The sequence below is a fragment of the Phyllobates terribilis genome, unplaced genomic scaffold (assembly GCF_046119375.1).
Source record: "Phyllobates terribilis strain yellow unplaced genomic scaffold, ASM4611937v1 Scaffold_13__5_contigs__length_258822181, whole genome shotgun sequence".
Classification (NCBI taxonomy): Eukaryota; Metazoa; Chordata; class Amphibia; order Anura; family Dendrobatidae; genus Phyllobates; species Phyllobates terribilis.
In genome coordinates this window covers 253,768,907-253,778,330 of record NW_027362773.1, presented here as the reverse complement: position 1 = coordinate 253,778,330, position 9,424 = coordinate 253,768,907, and the positions used below count along the sequence as shown (strand labels likewise).

Here is a 9,424-nt window from a genome sequence, read left to right as displayed (position 1 = left end):
CCAAACGACTTTCTTTTGCTGTACTGTAATATTAAAAATGTCAAACTGTCGAAGATGAAAAAACAAACAAACACTAAATGAGAAGTTAACACAGTATCAACTGTAAGTCAAGGTACAAAATACAAATCCACAATGTCCACTGTGGATATTAATTATACACAGAGAGGTCAACATCAGACATGATAGATACCTCAAATACATTGTACTAAAAAAAACTTTGGCACTTTAAAACCTTTTGTTAGTAGAGTGTCTACCCCCCTTTAGAAATATGGAGGAGGGAGATGAGGTGTCTCCCAGGGAGTGTCATAGGGGATAAGAGGCAGTCTTATTATACAAGGGAGATTTGGCTATGAGAAAGGTCAGAGGGGAAAACAGTCTGTGAATGTGTCCTGCACCTGAGCCAAGGTATGGTAAGCTGCTGGAAAGTTATCTGTGTATAACCTGTGACAACCTGAACATTGGAAATATTTTTATAGGTTTCATCAATTTTATTAAAAGTCTATTTCACTTGTTTCAATGAGGAAACAGTGATGAGCTTTAGGGTACGTGCACACAGCATCTTTAGAATCTTGTGTACCCGCATCATTTTTGAAGCAGAAGGTGGCGGCGTCTTCCCTGAAGCGTGTTCTCTCACGTCCCTGTTGATGTCTTTAGTGGTGCATTTGACCCTGTTCTTTTGTTGTCTTTTTAGTGATGACTTCCGAGAGGTAGCTGCCAGTGACGCGCCCCCTGGGCCGTGGGGTACTCGGCAGCCGGGCCTCTGGTTGCTGGGGGATATCACGGTAACTGGCCCCGTCCGTGACCCAGGGTGGTCAGTAAAAGGGGGGAATATTTATAAGGGATTTAAAGTGTTCGTGACGCCACCTGTGGAATGCGGATAAGGGGTGCCACCGCTGCGGAGCAGTCCTCTGGAGCTGGTGTTATGGCAGCAGGGATGGTGTGGCTCTCCACAGGTAGAGCTAGCTCCAGGGCAGCGTGGGGTGTAATGGATGATGGTGCAGGGGAGAGACGGCAGGACGGTCCTGGAGGAAAGACGGACACTCACACGGGGGTAAACTTCAGTACCTTTACTGGTGGTGGTGCAGGCACGGTCCAGGGTACTCCGGACGAAGGGCGCACTTTTGGACTCTCCCCAGTGAGCGGGTATAGGGCCTCCTGATCCGTGGTTTTACTCAATAAGCTTCTGGCCTGCCTAGAACTAGGCCTAGCTTGGTTACTGTCTCTCTTTGCACGTGCTGACCTGGTGGTAGGGCCTTCTCTTGGAGATCACTCTCCCTGGATGCTGGGGCCTCCGTGACTCCTAGCCCTGGTACTGTAATCAGCGTTTGGTGAACCTGGGACCTGTAGTCCCCCAGGGGTTCCGGTGGTTCCTACTGGGTGTAAAGGATCTCTGTAGGCGCGGACCCGGTGTCCGGTATATATCTCGAGGTGAGCCTGGTATGCTCCTCTGCCCCCTCGCTACTTCTTCCTTCTCCTCTCGCCCTCGGCCCACTCAGGGCCCTCACTAGGCCTTCACACGTGCTGTAGGCCTTGGCTCGCCTAAGCACAGCAGCCAGCTTGCTGACTCTTCGCTGCTCTCTGAGCGTCAGCACGCTCTCAGACTCCCTCTCTCAGTCTGACTGAACTGAAACTCCAACTAACTGAGCTGCCTGGCTCCACCCTCCCTTTATATATCCCTGACGGGCTCCCTCTGCTGGTCTGAGGTGGTAGGGTGGAGGTGTGTGAATGTAGTGAGGGCCTCTTGTGGAGAAGTCCATCCATGCACCCTTCTGGGTTCTGTGGCACCAATGCGCAGCAGGGCGCCACACCAGAAGTAGAGACCCATTTTGACATTGATGTGAATATGTTCATTCTTTTTACGTCTTTTATCACTTTTTTCATTTGGGTTCCAGGCAGAATCCGCCTGAAGAAAACGTCATGTGCACATATCGTTAAGGTTACTTTCCCACGGAACATATTTACTGTGGATATCATCACAGTTGGACTGGCATGGCGGGGTACCGGGGATTTCCCCGGTGGGCCCTTTCTGCAGACGAGAGGAGGAAGAAGAGAATTTAAAAAAAAAGCCTGCTGGTTTTAGGGGCATGGGCCCTTTAAAAGGGCAGGCAGAGTAGATGCAGGGACGCGCGCATGCGAATCAGCCGCCGGCCTCCTCTACGAATGCGCCGGATCTAAGCAGAGGAGGACACCGCACGGCATCAGGAGCGCAGGGCGGTAAGGGGAATCTTTTTTTTTTCTGTGTATGGATGCAGAATGGGATGGGGGGCTAGGTGGACACATGGGGGGCCTATATGAACGTATGGGAGGCCTGTATGGATGTATGGGGGGCAGGCTTGACACATGGGGTCCTTACTGGACACATGGGGGCCTGGATGGATATTTGGGGAAGCAGGCTGGACACATGGGGGCCTGAAAGGATTTTTGGTGGGGCAGGCTGGACACATGGGGGCCTGGATGGATATTTGGGTGGTGGCAGGCTGGACACATGGGGGTCTGGATAGATATTTGGGGGGGCAGGCTGGACACATGGAGGCCTGGCTGAATATTGGATATTTGGGGGGGCAGAATGGACACATGGGGACCAGGATGGATATGTAGGGAGCAGGCTGGACATGTGAAGGGGGAGCAGGATGGAAATATGATGGGGGGAGCAGCTTGGACATGTGATGGTGGGGAGCAGGCTGGACATATTATGAGGGGAGCAGGCTGGACATATGATGGGGGGAAGCAGGCTGGACATATGATGGGGAGCAGGATGGACATATGATGGGGGAGCAGATGGGACATATGATGATGGGGGCGCAGGCTGGACACATGATGATGGGGGAGCAGGCTGGACATATGATGGGGGGGGGCAGGCTGGACATATGATGGGGGGGAGCAGGCCGGACATATGATGGGGGGACAGGCTGGACACTTGGGGCCAGGATGGATATATGGGGGGGACTGGACATATGATGGGGGGAGCAGGCAGAATATATGATGGCGGAGCAGGCTGGACAATTGGAGGCCTGGATGAATATATGGAGGGACAAGCTGGACACTTGGGGGCCAGGATGCATATATGGGGAGGGGCCATGCTGGACACTTGGGGAACAGGATGGATATATGGGGTGGGGGGCCAGGCTGGACACATTGGGGGGTCAGGCTGGACAAGGAACTTAGTTACTGTCTGAGGGCCAGAATGAGGAACATACATTATTAGTTCATGGTGGCAAGTGGGAACATTATCACTTTAGAGTCCAATTAGGAACATTATTACTTTTGTAATATAATTTACTTTTTAGGAAACGGTTTTCCATGAGGGGGGACAAAAGGGGGGTCCTGTTACTGTGCAGTGTGGCAGTATGTCGCGTTTTTTCTTCATCTGGCGTATTGTAGAAGTCTGGGAAAAAGTGTGGAATGTGCTCTAGAAGTGATCAGTTGATAACTGTGTGTTATTTTCTGCAGAGATGAGTCCTGGCTGGAAGAAGTGATGGCTGTCTGTGCCAGATGAAGAGGAAAAGAGAAAATGAAGGACTTCACCTAGAGATGTCACTGGTGAGTCAGTGTCTTACATGTACACTTATGCTATACACTATATAGTATATACAGAGGTCCTATGTATGTCACTGGTGACCACTGTATTACCTATGCACTATATACATAGCTCCTGTGTATGTCACTGATGATCCCTGTATTACCTGTACACTGACACTATATACAGAGCTCCTGTGTATAATGTCACTGGTGATCCCTGTATTACCTAAATGCTGACACTGTATACAGAGCTTCGGTGTATAATGTTACTGATGTTAATAACAGTGTTATTAGTATTGGGGTTTGTATTCATGATCAGTACTTTGTCACCATGTGGTGGTAATATGTAATCTGGTCATGGTGTGGTGGTATTTGTCCCTTGAGTGTGGTATTATTCTGTCACTATGTGGTGGTAATATGAGGTCTGGTCATGGTGTGGCGGTATTTGTTCATTGTATGTGGTATTACTCAGTCACTATGTGATGGTGTGGCACCCCAGGGGTCTGGTTACCACAGTAATAGAGATATTATGTCTGAGAGCAAGTGGGAGGTTTCTCTGGTCAGGAACCCTAAGCATGCAACACTGCCCGCCCAGACCTGGGAGGGAAGGAATCTGCCCTTATAAACTGGGTCTGGGGCGGGATTAGGTTAGACAGAGACAGAGCCTGCAGAACAAGCAGAGCAGGCAGAGCCTAGAGTGAAGCTGCAGACACAGGAAAAGATACATCAGGAGCTCTGTAGGAGCAGAGGCAGAAGGCCAGGGGCTGTGAGCAGAGATATAGCTCGCCCTGGCTGAAGTTTCTAAAACCGGACACAGGAGTCCGAGGCTGTGGGGACTGATATATACCCAGCAGCAGAAACCAGCCGGCAGGGGATTCCAGGTCCTCTGGCCATAGAAGCCCGGAGGCTCAGTCACAAAGAAGGGACCAGCGCCGCCATCCAGGAGCGGAGGCTAACAGAAGGCCCCAAGTCACCAGCCATACGGGTGAGCACCACACGGTATACTCAGGGACGTGGGCTACTTGTAACCACTGACAGCAAGGTAGCCAGGAAGAGTGCAGATAAACGGGGAGGCCTACAACTCCACCTGGCCAGGGGAACTCCTGCTTGCTCGCAGACTGACCAGGCCCCTTATACTAGCCAGTACTCCCGGGAGGGTCTGCCTTGTACCATCAGTAAAGACCCTGAACTGCACCTCACGTCTCTGTGATTCCTTGCCGCACCAGCACCATTAGCACTGGGACCCTCACACCATCACTCCCATCATCTCTCACATTAGCTGCCCTGAGGCAATACTTCTCCCGTGGGGAGTTATCCCATGCTCGGCTGCGCAACTAACATCAGCCTCAGCGGTCGGCAGCGCAGCGGCGGTCCCCACTGACCGCAATCCACGGGTGGCGTAGTCGGACATTTGCTATACATTAAGACTGCCACTGGTTTGACCACCCTGGGCACGGACCGGGTCACCGCCACACGGAGACTACAACCCCCAGCATTCTACAACAGGCCCGGTTCCGGGTTCCCCTGCACAACACAGGCCCAGGGGGCGCGTCAATGGTAATATGTGATCTGGTCATGATGTAGCGGTATTAGTCCCTTTTGTATGTGGTATTATTGGAGTTGGTACAGTGGATTGTGTTGTGTATGGCGGTCATTTGTTCTCTCTGATATTAACTAGGAGAAGATTATTTACTTTAGGCCACAGCCCCACTATCAGTACTTGGTCAGTATTCGGTCAGTATTTTTTCTCAGGAGTGGCATCCAAAATCAGGAGTGGGTGATAAATGCAGAATTGGTGCACTTGTTTCTATTATACATTTTCTCTGATTGTTCCTCATCTGGTTTTGGCTCCCACTCCTGAGAAAAAATACTGACCAAATACTGAGAGTGGGGCCATGACCAGGGCCGGCTCCAGGTTTTCGTGGGCCCGGGCGAAAGAGTCTCAGTGGGCCCCTTTAACACATACCACCATTCATGATGAACAAATACAGCAGAGAAATATAGGTGTATAACACAGGGCCCAGGCTGTCCCCTCATCCTTCACATATGCAGACATGCACACACACACACAGTACGCAGACACACACACACACAGTATGCAGACACACACACAGTACACAGACACACATGCACACAGTACGCAGACATGCATACACATACACACATGCACATGGTACACAGATATGCACACATACAATACGTAGACACACATATACACAAACATATACACAGATACGTATACATATGGGCATACGTACATATTTGAACACAAATTCTTAAAAAACACATAAATATATATACAGTCATACACACTGACATACCCAGATATTCACATCATACACACACATACACAAGCACACACACGCACACACACGCACACACATACACACACAGACATGCACACATACATACATACATGGACACACACAACACATACATACATACACACACACATACATGCACACACACATACATACATGCACACACACACACACATACATACACACACACACACACACTAGAAATATATTTAATATGGGTATTGGGGAAGCTGGAAACAAGCCTCACTCACCTGCCCCCGGCCTATGTCCCATCCAGCTCCTCAGGTATGTGGCTGTCCAGGGCCACCGGCCTGTGTCCCGTCCAGCAGACATAGCTCTGGACCATCAGCAAGGCCCACTCACCGTCGGGGCCTGGGCCGCTCCCCCAGCATCTGTACAAGACCTCTCTCCGGCACTGCTTGATTGTCGGCACTTCTGCAGACATGGTCATGTGGCACCCAAGGGGGTCTGGTTGCCACAGTGGTAGAAATACCATGTCTGAGAGCGAGCATGGGTTTTCCTGGTCAGGAGTACTATTGCATGCAACGCCTCCTGCCCCAGTCCAGGGAGGGGAGGAACCTGCCATTTATAAACTGGATCTGGGGCAGGGTTAAGTAGTAGTTCCAGAGGAAGGGACAGAGGAGCAGCAAGGAGCTTGGTAGGAGACAGGAGCTGAAGGCCAGGGACTGAAGCTAGCAGAGCTCGTCCTGGCCGAAGACGCAGAGAACCGGACACCGGAGTCCGAGGCTGTGAGGATTTCCACATCCAGCAGCAGAAACCACCTGGCAGGGGATTTCAGGTCCTCTGGCCATAGAAAGCCCGGAGGCTCAGTCACATGCAAGAGACCGGCACTGCCATCGAGGAGCGGAAGGTACCAAAAGCCCCAAGTCACCAGCCATACGGGTGAGCACCACACGGTACACTCAGGGACGTGGGCTACTACACGACTACAGCAGGGTAGCCAGGAAGAGTGCAGTCAGACAGGAAGGCTTACACCTCCACCTGGCCAGGGGGACTCTTGTTCGCTCACAGACTGATCAGGCCTCTAATGTTAGCAGTACTCCCGGCAGGGCCTTCTTCATTACCAACAGTAAAGGCCCTGAACTGCACTGCACGGACTCTGAGTCATTTCTGCTGCGCCCATGCACCACAACCCTCACCATCTACACACGCTGCCCTGAGGCTATACCCCTCCCATGGGGAGTTATACTACCCTCTGCTGCGCACCCAACATCAGCCTCAGCAGTCTGCCCCACAGCGGCGGTTCTCAGTGACCGCAATCCACGGGTGGCGTAGTCGGACATTTAAACATTAAAAACCAAGTTAACAGATCCGCCACTGGTTTGACCACCCTGAGCCACGGGACTGGGTCGCCGCCACGGAGACTACAACCCCTGACATTACACAGAGACCCGGCTCCGGGTATTCCCCCACACACGGCCCGGGGGCGCGTCAGTCGCACGCAGTGTGCCGTGTGGCTGTGTCTTGTAGTAATGACACAGCAGGGGTGATACACAAGCACAAATAAAGTAGCAGTGTTGCCCCTGCCGTGTCATTGCTACCAGACACAGCTGCACAGCGTGCGGCCTTGTCTGGAGAAGTGCTGGCAATCAAGCAGCACCGGAGAGAGGTCCTGTACAGATGCTGGGGGAGCGGCCCGGGCCCTGACAGCGAGTGGGCCCCCCTGATGGTCCAGGGCCCCGGCACTTGCCCGGGTGCGCCGGGTGCTGGCGCTAGCTCTGGCTGTGACCTTAGAAATTAAATACTTGGAACACAGCAGCAGAGATGGACTTACAAGGGTTCTCCGGTGAAAACAAGTAGTCACCTCTCCACAGGATCAGTGATAACTTATTGATTGGTGGGGGTCTGACTGCTGAGACCAAATCGGCAGCATGTGGAGCTTTTGTCCCCATTTTACTGGAGCGGCATGTGCAACTTGACCACCAATCCATTCATTCTCTCATTGGCTGTAAGCACTGCTCTTTTTTTTTGGAAGCCCCCAAGAGAATGAATGGATCTGCAGTCAGACGTCCCACGTGCTGCTGCATTTTAAAATGGGGATACGTGTCCTGTCAGGGATAAAACTTCCACATTCTTCCAATCAGTGCATTTTCCAATGGTTGGCCCCAAACAATCAATATTCAACCTATCCTGTGGAGCTCATGGATCGGTGATAACTTGTTTTAACCAAAGAACCCTTTGATTCAAATTACCGGAATTGTACATCCCAGTTATGGTGGCGCATAGTAGATGTGAAGGAGCAGCCTGTGTTTTACAGTCGACGCTCCACTATAACAGGGATAACGACTAATAGGTATTTGCATATAGCTGTAAGGTGGACCCCTAGGGTCAATTCCCCCTATGGGACGCAGACACCCCAGCCCGACCCTGGATATCATTGGTGTAGAGATTTGTGACGCCCTGCGGCTGCAGGCTTTCACAGAACTCCTGGGTGTTGTACAGATGGTTTCTCCCCAGTGGCCTCAATACATGCAGACACCTCCACCCAAGTCCACTAGATGGAGCCCTGTCAGGTATATATATACTGGGGGGTGGAGTTGAGGAAGTCAGTCAGTGGGAAGCAGTGAGTGTGACATGATGCTGCAGCACCAGACAAGCTGAGGGATCGTGGTAACCAGTGGGAAAGCCCTCGCCACCAAGCAAGACGGGTAAGAGAAACATCGAGGGAGCTAGACCCTGTTCCAGGCAGGTCAGAAGCTCCAGGGAGAGGGTCAGGAAGATACAGAAAGGAGGCCTTACACCCGCTCACTGGGGAGCAAGTCCAGAAGTGCACACCCTTCCTGCAAGTACCCTGGACCGTACCTGACTACCATCATCAGTAAAGGTACTGAAGCGAACCCCTGTGTGCATGTCTGTTCTTCCTCTGACCCGGCTGGGTCCCCTCTCTCCTGCATCCCTTCACACCATCCCTGCCCCCGGGGGCCCGCTCCACCTGTGGGGAGCAGAAACACCTCAGCTGCCATCCCAACACCCCCGGAGGTCTGAAGCAGCGCTGGTAATCCTTACCAGGTACCACAGGTGGCGTCACAAACTATTTATTTTATTTTCGTTTTTCCTATCCATGTTATAATCCCCTTTTTGTTGACCGCCCTAGGCCACGGACCGGGCCAGCCACCGTGATATCCCCCACCAGCATCCACAGGCCCGGCTGCCGAGTACTCCACGGCCCTGGGGGCGCGTCAGATTCATGGACATTCATTTTGACATTTGAGTCAAAACAATGTGACATTTATTTGCACTGATCAGGAGAGGAGGGGCGAAGAGAAGATAATCAGCTCACCAGTCTCTCAGTAGCGTCACAGTGGAAGCTCTCACAATGAGCCACCCGGGTCCAGGCGTGACAGCCAAAAGGGAAAAAAAGCAGATCTTCCAGTGAAGCCGTATGTGGCAGCAGATACAACTTCACTTTATTGGTATCATAAAATCATAGCTGTTCCTTCAGTGTGAAAAAACCTACATGTTTCAGCTAAGAAACCTTACTCATGGTTGGTTTATTTGCACTGGTTGCCCAGCACTAAAACAAAACCATAAACATAAATTCCTAGCCTTGTACAGGCACTAAC

At 51.6% G+C, this 9,424-nt stretch overlaps 1 long non-coding RNA gene across 2 annotated transcripts in view; it reads left to right on the top strand.

The window, feature by feature from the left end:
* The first annotated feature begins 330 nt into the window (after positions 1–330).
* The window catches only part of LOC141174693 (uncharacterized), a 32,851-nt gene continuing 23,757 nt past the window's right edge, over positions 331–9,424 (top strand). The window contains exons 1-2 of one of the 2 annotated variants that reach the window (XR_012252950.1): positions 331–405; positions 3,451–3,540. This is a non-coding gene — a long non-coding RNA (uncharacterized lncRNA). The remainder of the gene's footprint in view (positions 406–3,450; positions 3,541–9,424) is intronic. The other variant, XR_012252951.1, reaches the window with a different exon arrangement.